This window comes from Spermophilus citellus (genome assembly GCF_964194105.1).
Source record: "Spermophilus citellus genome assembly, chromosome: 2".
In the NCBI taxonomy this organism is placed as follows: Eukaryota; Metazoa; Chordata; class Mammalia; order Rodentia; family Sciuridae; genus Spermophilus; species Spermophilus citellus.
Genome location: NC_138183.1, coordinates 10,076,077 through 10,092,512, shown reverse-complemented (window position 1 = coordinate 10,092,512; position 16,436 = coordinate 10,076,077). Strand labels below are relative to the sequence as shown.

The window sequence follows — 16,436 nt, the reverse complement described above, 5'->3', positions numbered from 1 at the left end:
ACTGAAAGGAAGAGCAAGTGTGCCAGGGGTGAGAGTGAAAATCATTCAAATAATGTCCCTGGCACGTGAAAGTCTTTACATATATTTGCTCGGGCGGATTTTTCACGGCCAACTTTCCTGTGCGCGGAGGCGAGGGCCTGGGTGTTGTGAGCGGTTCTCAGGAAGCCGGGACGGGACGCGCGCAGCTGCCGGGTCCGCGGCGGACAGCGGAAGGGAAGCCGCGGGCGGCCGGGCTGGGCCGGGCCGCGCCGCCGATCCCAGGGGCCCCCGCGGCGCCGCGCACGCGCGCTGGCGTGGCGGCAGCGCCGCCGCAGGACGCCGGGAAGCCGACTAGCGAGCGGCGGCGGCGGCGGTGGTTCGCGGCAAGGGCGACGGCTCTGTGGCCGAGTGGCCGTCCGACGCGGACCTCGGTGCCCTCTTCCGCATGCGCCCGTCGGTGAGCGCGCGTCCCGGGCTATCCTGCGCCGAGTGCACGGCTCCGTGCTGGGCAGCCCGTCTGCTCCGGCCTGGGCCGCAGCCTGCGCCTGACGGCCGGGTGCAGCTGACCCCTGGGCCCCGTACCCTTCCCTTCAATGTCTGGCGAGGCGGTGGTGGGGGGACAGGCGGCGAGGCCCGGGAGGAGATGAGGCAACGCGCAGGGGCCGGGGCGGCCGGCCTGGGACGGACCGGAGGGAGGGACGCATGGGGGATGGGGTGGGAAGGGGCCGGAGAACCGCGGGGCGGCTCGGGGTGCGGGCCAGGGCGAGCCCCTGGCAGACAGGACACTGAGCACCCGAGGCGAGAAGCGGGTGGGGTGTCTTCCGAAGGACTCTGGCGGGGATGTAGCGCACCGGGGAATCTTGACAAGCTGGACGCACGGGTCTGGGGCAGCTCATCTACCGTAAACGCTCACCCTCTACTTGGCTTCTTTCCACTTGGGGGTGGAGGTCTGGAAGTGAGGGGCTGTGGGTCGTTTGTTTGCTTCTGTTTTCCTTGAACTTCACGTTTTATTGACTGGCAAATTGTCATGAGTGCCGGCTAGGCAAACCCCAGAAATAAACAGGAATTTATGCATAAATCTGCATGAGAACAAGGAGACGTGGTGTTATGTTCAATGAGAGGAATCAGTGTTTTAAAATTAGCGACAAAAATCAGTTTGAGCAGGGCTTGGAAAGAGTTTCAAGCTAGGGTTCACTAGTGGAAAGAATGTGGATAGAATTCAAGGGTCCTGTAACAAGACTAGGGGTAAAATTGCATCTTTATTTTTGTTGACTAGCTGAAATTTATTATTTCCTTCAGTTAGGAAAGTAGACAACAAACCACAATAGTATTGGTCTCAGATTGATTTTAAATGCACAATCTTAGATTTGTAGTTGTTACCAATAAAAATCACAGATATTGTTATATCATGTTTACAGTTGATGTACATATCTCAGATATTCTTTACGCTTATCATTTCTTCGAATTTATGGGGTTACCAGATCTTATAACTAATGTGATTATAAAGCCATATCTTTTTTATTGTTTTGCTAGTATTTCTGTATAATAGGTTTCTTTCATATTCATATATATTGTGCATTTAAAATCAGTCTGAGGGCTGAGGACGTGGCTCAAGCGGTAGCGCTCTCGCCTGGCTTGCGTGCGGCCCGGGTTCAATCCTCAGCACCACGTACAAAGAAAGATGTTGTGTCTGCCAATAACTAAAAAATAAAATATGAAAAAAAAGATCTCTGAAATCATTAGCCAAAATAAAAAAAAAAAATCAATCTGAGACCATAGGCTTCACCAGACTTCCAAAGCATTCCATAGCACAAATAAAAAAGTGAGAAGTTTTGGGGCATCTATGAGTGCCTGGAAATATTTGTGTCATTAGGTAAAACAGAAGACAAAGTAGACAGGATAATAGTGTAGATGAAAAAGAATTTCATAATCAAGGAAATCAAAGATTTGGATAGAATCAGAGTAGTAGATTTGTAGTTGTTGTTTATACCAGAGTGGTAGTTTGGAAAGACAGACAATAGATTTTTCATTCAGGGTACTGTTAATCAGCAAAAGAATCAGAGGAAGAAAAGGAAGTGAATATTTTGGCCCTCAGATTTTTGTATTAAGGCGCTTCCCTAGTTCCAAGTAATCTAAGTCCTCCAAGCTCTTGTGTAATCCTGTGAAAGGAAATGTTAGTGTTTGCTGATTTTTCTTAAAATCATGAGGGTGGTATGGCTTTTAAAGAGGAGGATATCCTAATTTTCTTTACCTTTAAGAGAAAAATACCAGAGTCTTTTTATCCAAATTTATCTTCCTGTTACCCTTTTTTTCATATATGATAGGAAGTAAATGTAGAGATTATGGAGTTGAAGAGTTGGTAAGTCATTTTTTTTTTTTAAATTCTGTTTCAGATTCTTGGAGTTCTTTGTTTTCCTATTAGTCTTGTCATTGATAAATCACTCAGCATTTTTCCCCCCAGAATATGTGTATCTTAAAATTTGTACTTTGTGAAACACCTGTCAACATTTGGTGGGATTTTCTACCTCTCAAATAATAGCAGTAATAAAAAATCACTGCAGCAATTTTTTTCTGGAAAATAATTAAGAGGGAGTATTAAAATGTAAAGAAAACTATGTTTTAAAAATATTTTTAGTTGTAGATGGATACAATACCTTTATTTTATTTACTTTTATGTGGTGCTAAGGGTCTAACCCAATGTGTCACACATGCTAGGCACGCCTTCCATTGCTAGGCTCCTAAAGAAAACTATTTTATGAAACATGATTGGTATTTGTGTAGAATTGAACATTCCATTATGAGTCCCTGCCTGGGAGAGGTCATCCCTGTCAATCTGTGCCCTTACATTGCTGCCTTTATCATTCTTTGCCTGCTGTTCCTGTGTTTTCTTTCTTTCTTTTTTTTTGTAGTTGTAGATGAACAGAATACCTTTATTTTATTTGTGTATGGTGCTGAGGATCGAACCCAGTGCCTCACACATGCTAGGCAAGCTCTCTGCCACTAAGCTACAGCCCCAGCCCTGCCCCTATGTTTTCTTTATGGCATGTCTCTATCTGGTGTTATGTTATTTGTATATTTGTTGAATATTTTAATCTTTTACTTTCTTACTTTTATGTCAGTTCTGTGACAACAGGGATCTTTTTAAAGTCTTGCAAATAGTATTATCCATATTGAATGAAACGGAAAGTTTTCATCTAATTTTTTTGGGGAAGTACTGGGGATTGAACCCAGAGGTGTATTACTACTGAGCTAGATCTTCAGCCCTTTTTATTTCGAGACAGGGTCTCACTAAGTTGGTCAGAGCCTCACTAAGTTGCTGAGGCTGGCCTCAAACTTTCAATCCTGCCAAAGCCTCCCAAGCTGCCGGGATTACAGGAGCATGCTACCATGCCTGACTTCATCTTATATATTTTTTAAAAGATAGAATATTATTTCCTGAACACTGTGTAGTGCTTTTGTGGGCATTTGGTTCCATTTGGGTACTAATTATTTATTTATCGTGATACTGGGGATTGCACCTGTGGCCTTGGTCATACTAGGACCAATACTCGATCACTGCAGCCCTGGGCATTACTTTTTTTTTTTTTTTAATATTTATTTTTTAGTTGTAGTTGAACACAATACCTTTATTTTTTTTTTAAGGAAAGCAGTCATATTTTGCATATAGCAATTTTTTTTAAAGAGAGAGAGAAAGAATTTTTTAATATTTACTTTTTAGATTTTGGCAGACAACATCTTAGTATGTGGTGCTGAGGATCGAACCCGGGCCACACGCATGCCAGGCGAGCGCACTACCGCTTGAGCCACATCCCCAGCCCCACAATGCCTTTATTTATTTTTATGTAGTGCTGAGGATGGAACCCAGGGCGCACATGCTAGGTGAGCACTCAACCACTGAGCCACAACCCCAGCCCTGGGCACTACTTATTCTTAGTGCTTGCTGCTATGCAGGTTTTGGTTATCCCCTAACTTTCTATGATGATGTGATAAAAGAAAAGGTCTCTGCTTTGCTCAGGTATTTTTACTGTGTGATCTTAGGTTAGTGGTTTTATTTCCTAATTACTCTCTTATTCTTCCCCTTCCCCCTTACTAGAGATTGAATTTATGGGTGCTTTATCACTTAGCTATATCCTCACTTGCCTACTGGTCTCAAAACCAGCTCTCTCAGCTTCCTGAGTAGCTACTCCACACCCTGCTAATTACATTTTATATGTTGAGGCCTACAGATTTGCCTCTGTCAAAAGAGAAAAGCAGCTCTATAAGGAATAACTAGTGTACTGGCTACAGTGGCATATGCCTGTAATCCCAGGGACTTTGGAGGCTGATGCAGGAGGATCACAAGTTCAAGGCCAATGTGGGCAGCTTAGCGAGACTCTGACTCAATAGAAAATTAAAAACAGGGCTGGGGATATAGTTCAGAGGTAGAGCACCCCGGGTTCAACCTCTAGTAATACCTGTGCCCCCCCCCCCAAATTGCAAACCTATAGAAGAATAATACATAAACACCCATTTAGCCTTCATCTAGATCTGCAAATTGCTAACATTTTGTCGTTTTTGCTTTACACAGAGAATACATACACTTTTTGCTGAACCATATGAAAGTTAGGTGTGAATATGGATATTCTTTGTTCTTTTAATTCCCAGACACTTTAGCTTTTATTTCCCAAGAACAAGGACTCTGTATATCTACAATTTAGTTGTAGATATACAGAGATTAAGATTTTTAACATGGATGTAATATGATTACTCTTTCAACTTTTCCTAATACTGTCCTTAGTTTGTTGTTGTCTTTTGTTTTTAATTCAAGATCTAGTTAAAGATCTTGCATGGTATTGCATGGTATCAAATCTAGGATCTTTTTGTTTTTAAATTTTTTCAGTTGTCAATGGACTTCATTTTATTTATTTATTTTTATTATTATTTTTAAAATTTTTTAGTTATACTTGGGCACAATATCTTTATTTTGTTTATTTATTTTTATGTGGTGCTAAGGATCGAACCCAGTGCCTCACATATGTGAGGCAAGCCCTCTGCCACAGCCACAACCCCAGCCCCCATTTTATTTTATTTTTTTATATGCGGTGTTGAGAATCTAACCCAGTGCCTCACTCTTGCTAGGCAAGCACTCTACCACTGAGCCACAACTGTAGTCCCAAATCTAGGATATTTTTCCAGCCTTTTTGCGGTTTCTTGTGTCAGTAACATTTTATTTTTTATTTTTATTTTTGTGGTAATGAATCCAGGTCCTCATGTATGCAAAGCATTTGTTTCACCATTGAACTTCATCCTCAGCCCCAGACAGTAACATTTTTAAGAAATATTTTTTTATGTGTAGGTGGACACAATACCTTTATTTATTTATTATGTGGTGCAGAGGATTGAACCCAGTGCCTCATGCTTGCTAGGCAACTGTTCTACCACTGATCTACAACTCTAGCCCCCATCCCCACCCCCAGTAACATTTTTTTTTTTTTTTAAAGAGAGAGGAGAGAGAGAGAGAGAGAGAGAGAATTTTTAATATTTATTTTTTAGTTCTCGGCGGACACAACACCTTTGTTGGTATGTGGTGCTGAGGATCGAACCCGGGTCGCACGCATGCCAGGCGAGCGCGCTACCGCTTGAGCCACATCCCCAGCCCCCCAGTAACATTTTTAAAGCTTCCCTACCACTTGTTTTGTAGAATGCTTCTCAATTGCAGTTTGTCTGAACATTCCTTCATGGTCAGATTCAGATTAAAACAAGTGATTTTAGGTCTCTTTTAGTATAGCTCATCAGAGGAACATGACACCAGTTTTGTCATTGATGTAAATTTGATTAAGGTAACGTTTAGATTTCTCTTGTAAAGACATATTTTTCCTTTGTAATTAATAAATAATTTGCGGAGTGACTATTCTTTTTACTTTTTTGGTTGTGATTTCTAGCCAGGCATGGTATTGCATGTCTAGTACCATAATGACTGAGGAGACTGAGGAAGGAGGATCACAAGTTTGAGGTTACCTACAGCAACTTAGCAAGACTGTCAGGAATATTGAGACCCTGTCTCAAAATAAAAAGGACTGGAGATGTAGCTCAGTAACAAAGTGCCCCTGGGTTCCCCAGTTCCCCCCCCCCCAAAAGGTTCATATAATTTCTCTTCTTAAAAAAATATTTATTTTTTAGTTTTCGGTGGACACAACATCTTTATTTTTTTATTTTTATGTGGTGCTGAGGATCGAACCCAGCGTCCCACGCATGCCAGGCAAGCACGCTACCCCTTGAGCCACATCCCCAGCGCAGGTCATATAATTTCTTTCTTTCTTTCTTTCTTTCTTTCTTTCTTTCTTTCTTTCTTTCTTTCTTTCTTTCTTTCTTTCTTTTTTTCTTTCTTTCTTTCTTTCCTTCCTTCCTTCCTTCCTTCCTTCCTTCCTTCCTTCCTTCTTTATAATTTCTTTCTTTCTTTCTTTCTTTCTTTCTTTCTTTATAATTTCTTCCTTTCTTTCTTTCTTTCTTTCTTTCTTTCTTTCTTTCTTTCTTTCTTTCTTTCTATTGTAGTTGGACACAATACCTTTATTTTATTTATTTATTTATGTGATACGCTCTACCACTGAGCCACAACCCCAGCTCTAGGTCATGATTTGTGGTTTTTTTTTTTTTTTTTTTTTTTTTTTTTATGTGATGCTGAGGCTGGAACCCAGTGCCTCACGTGCGAGGTGAGCGCTCTCACTCTGAGCCACAATCCCAGCCCCTTGTTTTTTTTTTTTTTAATATTTTTAGTTGTAGTTGGACACAATACCTTTATTTTACTAACTTATTTATATGTAGTGCTGAGGATCAAACCCAGGGCCTCCCACATGCTAGGTGAGCATTCTGCTGCTGAGCCACAACCCCAGCCCCAAGATCATGATTTTAATAGAGGTGCTTGTCAGAAGGGTCATGAAAATGTAGATCGGAGGGCTGGGGTTGTGACTCAGTGGTAGAGAGCTTGTGAGACACTGGAATAGATTCTCAGCACCACATTTAAATAAATAAAGAAAATAGAGGTTCATCTACAACAACAACAACAACAAAAAAAAAAAGAAAAAGTAGATTGGAGATACTGACTACTAAATGGCAGAATGAGGAATCCAGGAATGCTGTGTGGAAAAGATGACATTTTAACTGCACCTTGAGTCATATATGGCTCTAGGGATATTAGAGAAGGGTTCCAAGTGGAGAAGCAACTTGAACAAAGACAAGGACAAAGGAATTTGTAAATTGAATGGGAAAACATCCAGGCCCTTTTCTGGGCCCTAGTACATTAAATCTCTGAAAGAGAAAAATGGTAGGAAAGATTATAAAGGTAGTTTGAGATGAAGAAAGGCTGAAAAATCTGGGCCACCCACCTTCTCTCTCCATTATAACCAGAAGTTCACTATGAGAGCGATCATTTGCCTCAGGTCACCATCCTACCTCGAGCCCATTGTAGTGAATTGCTTCCAGGGAGCCTGAACTCACTGTACATGCAAAGAACCAGAGAGGCTGCATGGGGAAAATGAAGAGTATGGGACTTTGGTGTCAAATCTCAGTTTGAATCCCTTCTCTGCCATATAATAGCTGAATGATCAGGCAGTAAGTTATCTGAGTTTTCTGAATCTTTTTCCTCCTCTGTGAAGAGGAGGAGATATGTACCTGCCAAGTAGGATTAAATCTACTAATGACATAGGAACATGGCTTTTACTCAGTCATTAATAGTTATCATTTGGTGCCCAACCTCTAAATCTACCTCCATTACTTTTCCACCTTGGTACCTCATCCCATACTTTAAAACAAGCTCTTTTGGTGTCTTCTTGGCTACTGTCACAGTACTTTCACTTCCCACTTCACACGACAGGCTTTATTGAGTGTTGTGATCTGTGTTTCAGATGGGGTACAGCACTTACTGTCTTACAAGGTGCTACTGCCTGATAATGACATTCTGAAAATTGAGACAGTATATACTAACTTGTTGGTGCAGCTAATAATATAAAGGTTTTTGTTGTTGTTGTTTTGTTTTTTGGTACTGGGAGGGTTGAACTCCAGGGTACTCAACTACTGAGCCACATCCCCAACACTATTTTGTATTTCATTTAGAGACAGGGTCTCACTGAGTTGCTTAGTGCCCTGCAGCTGAGGCTGGCTTTGAACCTGCGATTCTCCTTCCTCAGCCTCCCAAGCCACTGGGATTACAGGCATGTGCCTGGCCAACAATATGAAGTTTTTTACTCTTTTTTTTTTTTTTTTTTTTTTTTGGTACCAGGGATTGAACCTAGGGGCACCATATCCCCAGCCCATTTTATTTTTTATTTTGAGACAGGGTCTCACTAAGTTGCTGAGGCTGGCCTCAAACTTGCAGGCCTCCTGGCTTAGCCTCCTGAGTCACTGGGATTCCTGGTAGATGCCACTGCGCCTGACTTTTTTCTTGTATTTAAAGAACTTTTAAAAAATGCTTATCTGGGGCCCAGGGTTGTAGCTCACTGGTAGAGCACATATCTAGCATGTGTGAGACACTGGGTTTGAACCTCAACACCACATAAGATGAATAAAATGAAGGTATTGTACCCATCTACAACTGAAAATATTTTTTAAAATGCTTATCTCTATTTTCTGAATATGTGTCAATATGTATTATAATTTTTTTAAAGACATTTTCAGAAGGTCATTTCTTTTTTGTTCCTAAACTGAAACCTAATCTTGACACTGCAATGCACTGGTCACAGTAAGTGGTGGATATCTATTGGTACTTCTGCCTTCTCTTATTTATTTTTATTTATATATATATAAATAAAATGATGGTTGAACAAATGTTTGAAAAGGGAAAAAACATACTTCATAGGAGTCAGTATAATTTAGTTTCAAGGTGAACCAGATACCTTAAATACTTATAACTGAAAGAAAAGCATAACTTGATTTTACAACCATGTATATGCATGTGTGCTTGTGTCTTTGCTGTGTTGTGCTTTCAGTGCAGGGCTTGAGCATGCTACACAAGCCTAGGCTACTGCTCTACCACTGGGCTACTTCCCAAGCCCTTGTGTGTATTTCTATGCACATTTTTTTAGTATGCTATCTTCTTAATATAAGACTTTAAACATACTCTTTTAACTGTGAAAACAGGCATGATGTCTGCTCATTACTTAAGATGTGTGTCCAAAAGGTGCTTTCTTGGTCTTGCTCCTATATAGTGCCAGTACATCCACGCAGAGACTAGTGGAAAGCATGTTGTAAAACGTGTTCAATTTTTTTTCCTTACAAATTTGTTTTATTAATTATTTTCTGTGAGTCTTTGGAAGGGTTAAACTGTGATTTTTCTCTTGGAAAATTTAAAACACAAATTAATCAAGGGATATTAGACTTTGTTCAGGGTCAGAGTCATTATTCTTTCAAGCAATCTTTTTTTGTTTTGGGGGTTAAAGGGAAGGAATGGGGTCTAGCTATATTCCCTAGGCTAACCTCAAATTCCTGTGGCCCCAGCAATCCTCCTGCCTCGTTCTCCCAAATAGTTGGGACTATAACACCCACCCACAATCTTTTTTTTTTTTTTTTTTTTTTTTTTAATACTAGAGATTGAACCCAGGGGCACTTTAACATTGAGTTACATCCCCAGACCTTTTTATTTTAAATTTTGAGATAGGGCCCCCTAATTTGCTGAGTCTACCACGCGGCCTGCGCAGTGGTTTCATTAATGAGGTTCTGGCATTCAGTTAGTTAGAAGAGATCAAAATAAAACACACAGACAGTACCTTATTTTAATGCTAGGTCCGAGACGGCTCGGTCTCCCTGTTTCCCTGCCTCCAGCCGCTCAGCAGGGCAGCGAGGATTACTCTGGGCTAGCAGGAGAGAGAGAGAGCGAACACGCCGGGGATCAGCCTTTTATTTGGGGGAAACAAGAGATTCAGGGGAGAATTCCATCCAATGAAGGTTGAGGGGGGGCTGCACTCCAAGGTCAGGGTCAGTGATTGGGTCTCCAGGGTCAGTGGTTACGCACACCCCCACACGGATGGGCTCTCTCATCAGGAAAGGGTCGGGATAACTCCGACACAGCCAGAGTGCCTCAGGCCCTTAACGGGAGTCACCCAATCACGTGTCAGAATGGCTCCCCACATATTCCCCCTTTTTATTCTTAACAATGAGGCGGCGGTTCACTCTCTGGAGTCCCCGGATTCTTGATTGGAGGACTTGCCATCCTATAGTTACAATACAAAAGAGAATTAACAGCAAAGAGAATAATCCAATAATGTACCAAGCGGAGTGTTTAAGAATATTTCCAGGGTTGAATCCATTTAACTCCTTCAATATTTGGTTAGCCAAAGAAGAAGGATCTGAAAAATCAGCTCTATTATTTTGAATGTCTTGGATATGGTGATGAAGTTCCAGAATATCCAAGCTATTATTACTATTTTGCCAAATACCTAATAAATGGGTTTTAACCTTCTCCCAATCCCAGAGAGAAGCATTGTACTTGGCAGCTGTAACACATACATACTTATAATTAGCATGGCATTTAAGCCTTTCCTTAAATTTTAAGGCTGAAAGTTCATTACCAATGTTAATAACAGTTGCCTCTAAGGCGTTTAATTTAGTTTCAATCCTTTCATCAATATTTACTTGATTACGCAGAGCCTTGGAAGTATTTTGAGCTAAATTATTAAGAAATTTTGCATGCTGAATATTCTGAGACAATGTCAGAGATGCAGAGACGGTTGAGGCAATAAATGAGACCAGTGCTAAGACACCAACAATTATGACTCCAATAGCACGTTTAGGTCTTGTTAGCTGGGCATGAATTTGCTGCAGGACTTGTAAACCAGCATCAGCATACCATGGCTCTGAAATATTAGCAGGTAATAAAACAAAAGAGGGCTGATGAAGTATCAGCACTCCTTTTCCTCCATTATACCTAGAAATACAATTGGTTAGGTTGCACTTATTACAAGTAACAAAATATCTATCACCTATCCATCTAACTTTTACATTTCCAATAATTAAAACATAAGGAGATTGGACACAGGCTCTTAGGCCATAGCAAGATCCCTCTTTACAGTTCTTGCCGACAAATTTTGGTAAAGGTTTATCTGAAAAATGTAAATATTCTGAGGCAGCAATTAAACGCCAAATATCTCTTTGAATGCCTCCTTCACTATAAGTCAAAATATTACTAACAAATCCTGCAGGTGTCATAGCAGAATTTCTTCGTAATTGTCTCTCATCAATTTTTGGAGACCAGTCTAAAATATACCCACTAGCTTTAGACATCTTATGTTGTACAGGAAAGGTATTTACACAATCCATCCATTTAGGAAAGGTGCCAATTTCAATTATAGAACTATTTGGACAGTGGGGTACTGGTGGAGGTTTTGCAGAAATGACTGGCTTGTTATGGGAAAGTCCCATCTTAATTATTGATCTAGTATTAGGTTTTAAGTCTCCATAAATAGAATTATTTGTCAGTCTAGGTTTACCAATCTCTGTCTTTTCTTCAAATGATACTTTCAGACAGCCAGCATGTTTATCATGTGACCAACATAAAGGTAATTGGGCACTGTAGCCAGAATAATTAAATCTAGTCACATGACTGGGAGTAATATGAGTATCTGTAAATCCTCCCATCATGAATGAGTCATTAGTAAATACTGGAATAGATTCTCCAGTCCACACAGCTGGGTGTACCAGGGGTGGATCTGGGAAATATGTCCAATAAGTGTCTACTTGATTCCCTTTTACCTGACAGCCCAGTAGGGCAATTACTGTCGCTACCATCAAGACTGGTGTCCTGTTCTTTCCTAGGCGTCGAAGTATTTGGGAAGCCTGGGTTGTCAATTTCTTCACATCTTTCCACGAAATCAGCTTCTCGGCTGGTTCAATCTGGTCTTTCTTCATCTTTTTCCGATATCTCCTCCTTCTGGGTTGTGGCTCCTCCGTGTCTATCCTCAGTCGCTTGAGTCTGGGTTCTATCTCCTCCATGTCTGATAGCACGTTCAGGCACCCAGATAGGACGAAAAGCACCTTCTGGAAAAATACAAGCATGCCCTCGGCCCCATGATATTACCGGATCTGGGCCCTTCCACTGACCAGTCTGTAAATCTTTCCACAGAACTCTGCCTAAAGGGCCTGTCACCGAGGGAGACATTTGCCTCTCAGCAGCAGTGTGACCTTCTGTGTCACAGTTTAAAAAATTTAAAACAAATAAGGCATGATTAAGGCTATTTTGGGGAGTCATTATCTTATTCCCCCTTTTTAATTTTTGTAATTGAAGTTTAATAGATAAATGAGCTCGTTCTACAATGGCTTGACCTTGGGGGTTATAAGGAATTTCTGTTTTATGATTAATTTGAAACTCTTGGCAAAATTGTTGAAAAGCAGAGCTTACATAAGCTGGAGCATTATCTGTTTTAATCTGCATAGGACACCCTAAAACAGAAAAAGTTGCTAAGCAATGAGAAATTACATGTTGAGTATTTTCCTTAGTACGTGTTGTGGCAAAAATAAATCTAGAATAAGTGTCCACTATGACATGCACATAACATTGCTTACCAAATTGAGGAATATGAGTTACATCTATTTGTCATATTTGATTTGGTTTTAAACCACGGGGATTTACCCCTGATGGCAGAGATGGAGTGTAAATAACACACTTAGGGCATTGGCTTACAATCTGATGAGCCTGTTCTCTGGTAATACTGAATTTTTTACGTAAGCTAGAAGCATTTTGATGATGCAAGGAATGGGAAGCTAGGGCACAGTCATATGAAGACATCTGTTGACAAAAAGCTACTAATTTATCAATATTATCATTACCTGCAACCAAAGGTCCAGGGAGGCTAGAATGTGCTCGGATATGTCCAATAAAATATGGGTACTTCCTCATTAGCACTGTCTTTTGTAAATTATGAAATAATTTAAATAACTCCTGTGATGAAGTAAACCCAATAACTGAGGTTTCAATATTTTTGGTAACTCTGACTGCATATAAGCTGTCAGAATAGATATTAATAGGCTCATTTGAAAAATAATCTAAGGCCAAAATCAGGGCTTGAAGTTTTGCCCTTTGAGCTGAAGTATAAGAAGTTTGTATTACCTCTGTATGAACACGGCTGAAGAAACCTGCCTTACCAGAGCTGGAACCATCTGTGAACACCGATAAAGCTCCCTCTATTGGATGGGAAAGTACAATCTTTGGAAAAATAAGTGATGTTAATGATGCAAATTGTACAATCTTATCACGAGGATAATGGCTATCTATCTGGCCAGGGAAATCTGCAAAAGCTATCTGTCATGAACTAGAAGTTTGAAAAAGCCAATTAGTCTGTTGAACAGAAAATGGAATAATTATGATATCAGGCTCAGATCCAATTAATTGTAAAATCCTAGTTCTACCCTTAATCACTAATTGAGCTGTAGAATCATGAAAAAGTGTTAATGTCTTTTGAGGGGAATGAGATAAGTAAATCCATTCAATAACTCCTAATTTTTGCCATATGGCTCCTGTTGGGGTATGTTCAGTTGGAAATATTAATAAATACAGTATTTCTTTAGGATCTATTCTAGTAAGCTGTGCATTTTTAATTGCAATTTTCACTTTCCTTAAGGCTGCTTTGGCCTCCAAAGTTAGTTGACGTGGAGAGGTTGGAGAAGGATTTCCTTGTAATATCTGAAATAAAGGACTTAACTCAGAAGTAGTTAACTTTAAGGATGGTCTTAGCCAGTTAATATCTCCTAATAGTTTTTGAAAATCATTAAGGGTACGTAACTCTTTAACTCTTATCTGAAGATTTTGAGGACGGATTGTACTCCCTTGAATTATCTGACCTAGATATTGAAAAGGAGATACCTTTTGAATTTTTTGAGGAGCTACACTTAAACCCATAGTTGTAAGTGAGGTCTCTAACTGAGTAAAAATTTCTGAAAGTACTTCTGAATTAGCATGGGCCAATAATATATCATCCATAAAATGAATAATGTATGCATCAGGGAAGCTATTTCTAATGGGATCTATTGCCTGATCAACATATTTCTGACACAGGGTAGGGCTATTACGCATTCCCTGAGGAAGGACTTTCCAGCAGTATCTTTTAACAGGTTCCTTAAAATTAACTGCTGGGACAGTGAAAGCAAATTTTTCACAATCTTCAGGATGTAACCTTATAGAGAAAAAACAGTCTTTTAAATCTATTACCATCAAGCTGTAATCTAAAGGAATGGCTGTGGGGGAGGGAAGTCCTGGCTGTAATGATCCCATAGGCCGAATTGCCTGATTTATCGCCCTTAAATCCTGTAATAATCTCCAATTTCCTGACTTTTTCTTAATAACAAAAATAGGTGTATTCCAAGGGCTAAGTGTTGGTTCAATATGACCAGCTTGAAGTTGTTCCTCAACTAATCTATGAATTATTTTAAGTTTTTCCCCTGAGATGGGCCACTGAGAAATCCAAATAGGCTCTTCTGTGAGCCATGTAATTTTTTCAGCTGTCTTAAGGATCGGGGAAGTACTCAGTGCCCCTAATAAAAATTTTGTCCTGAAGTATTTACTAATCCTTGCCGTGTAGACTGGCTTGTAAACAGATATTCTTCCTGAAAGTTTTTCCTATCATCTCCAGGAAAATACCTCTGATTAATTTCTTCAATTGACCTTATAGAATTTGGGGTGACTAGTAGCAGTCCCATTTTGGCTAGTATATCTCTTCCCCATAGATTAGCTGGTAAAGACTCTAACACATAAGGCTTAAATATTCCACTGTTCCCATCAGAATCTTCCCAACGGAGATAGTTGGCACTTTGAGCAGGCTGTGAAATTTTTCCTATTCTTTCTAGATTAGCTGAGGCTGTATGCAGAGGCCATGTCTTGGGCCAAAATCGGCTGGACAATATTGAACTATCAGCCCCTGTGTCAATTATTCCTAGGAAATTTTTATTATTAATTCTAAGTTTTAATAAAGGGCGTTCTTGTCGCACTAACTGGGACCAATATACTCTGTCTGGCGGTTTAGAAACTGAATCTGCCGGCAGGTGTCTTTCTGAGACACAAGGCAATAATATTAATTGAGCAAAAATATCCTTTGGGGTGAGCCTTAGGGCATAATTGGATCTTACAGTAACATATAATTGCCCTTTAAATTCTGAATCTATCACACCAGGTATTACTTCAATAGCTCCCTTTAAATTATTACGCCCCAAAATTAAACCTACAGTATTTTCAGGAAGTGGCCCGAAAATCCCAGTAGGGATTTGTGTTGGTCCCGTTTCAGGATCTAATTCAACTGTCTCTGAAGGTCCTAAGAAAACTGTCTGTGATCCATGTCTCTGCTCCGGTAAAAATCGCGGACTGTCCTGGTTGGCGCCGCTAGTGACGTCACACTGTGCGACGTTTCCCCATATTGTTTCTGGGCCCGGGGAGGGGCCGAACGGAAGTTTTTTGTCCCCTCGCTAGGAGGAAATACTTGTGGCGAGAAGGCGGGCTCATCTGCGCCACCCGAATCAACCACGTGGCGCCGAGTCCTGCAATATCTATTATCGCCAGTAGATGGAGCCCTAAACCTAAATTTGCGTTGGCGACATTCGTAGGCGAAATGACCGGGTTTTCCGCAAACGTAACACTTGCTGCGGGACTTCTGAACTGAATTTTGTGGCCCCAAAGTTTCCTTTAATACTGTTGCTAAGGCTACCGTTTGCAACTGAGTGGAATCTAAGTTAGAACACAAGCGAATGTACTCAGAAATTGTTCCTTTCTTACGATGGGGGCGGAGAACATCTTGGCAAATTTTGTTTGCGTTCTCAAAAGCCAATTGTCTAACAATAAATTCGCTAGTTCCTGGGTCTCCGATGGACCTGTTCGCAGTCTGATATAGTCGGGCTACGAAATCTGAATAAGTCTCACTGGCACCTTGTCTGATTTTGGTAAGAACTAAATTGGACTTGTCCTTGGGGACAATTTGCCTCCAGGCACGTTTTGCACAATCAGTTATTTGATTGTACACTACAAAATCATAATTTAACTGTCTTTCTAAATCAGCAAAATCTTCAGTCCCTAAAAACATCGTTACTGGCGTTTCTATGCCCTGTCTTCTGTTTCTTTCTGCCTGTTCATTACAAAAATCAGTCCAGTAAGTTTTCCAAAGTAAGTAATCTCCCCCGCTCAAACAAGATCTGGCTAAAAAAACCCAGTCACTAGGAGGAAGGGGTTGTGAGCAGATATTTTCTATCAGACTCTGAACAAAAGGCGAATTTGGGCCGTACGTTTCACATGCATTTTTTAATTCCTTGATAGTTTTAAATGGAATTACAGCATGAATTCTAACTCTCTGATTTTGCTCATCAGTTTGCTCAAAAACTGGAAAGAGGTGAAAACCAGTAGTATCTTCCCCCATTTCTTGAGCCTTCTTAATACCTTGCTGAACTGGGGTAAGAAAAGTCATCTTTAATTCAGCACACCTGTTAAATTTGGTTCTTCTAGTAGGTATCGGCTG

General features: G+C 40.5%; 1 protein-coding gene across 5 annotated transcripts in view; it reads left to right on the top strand.

The window, feature by feature from the left end:
* The first annotated feature begins 259 nt into the window (after positions 1 to 259).
* The window catches only part of GAPVD1 (GTPase activating protein and VPS9 domains 1), a 93,144-nt gene continuing 76,967 nt past the window's right edge, over positions 260 to 16,436 (top strand). For 3 of the 5 annotated variants that reach the window (XM_081281923.1, XM_081281921.1, XM_081281922.1), the window contains exon 1: positions 261 to 436. The gene's annotated coding sequence lies outside the window, so the exon portion shown is untranslated. Of the gene's footprint in view, positions 437 to 16,436 lie in introns of all 5 variants that reach the window. The other 2 variants (XM_081281925.1, XM_081281924.1) reach the window with 2 other exon arrangements.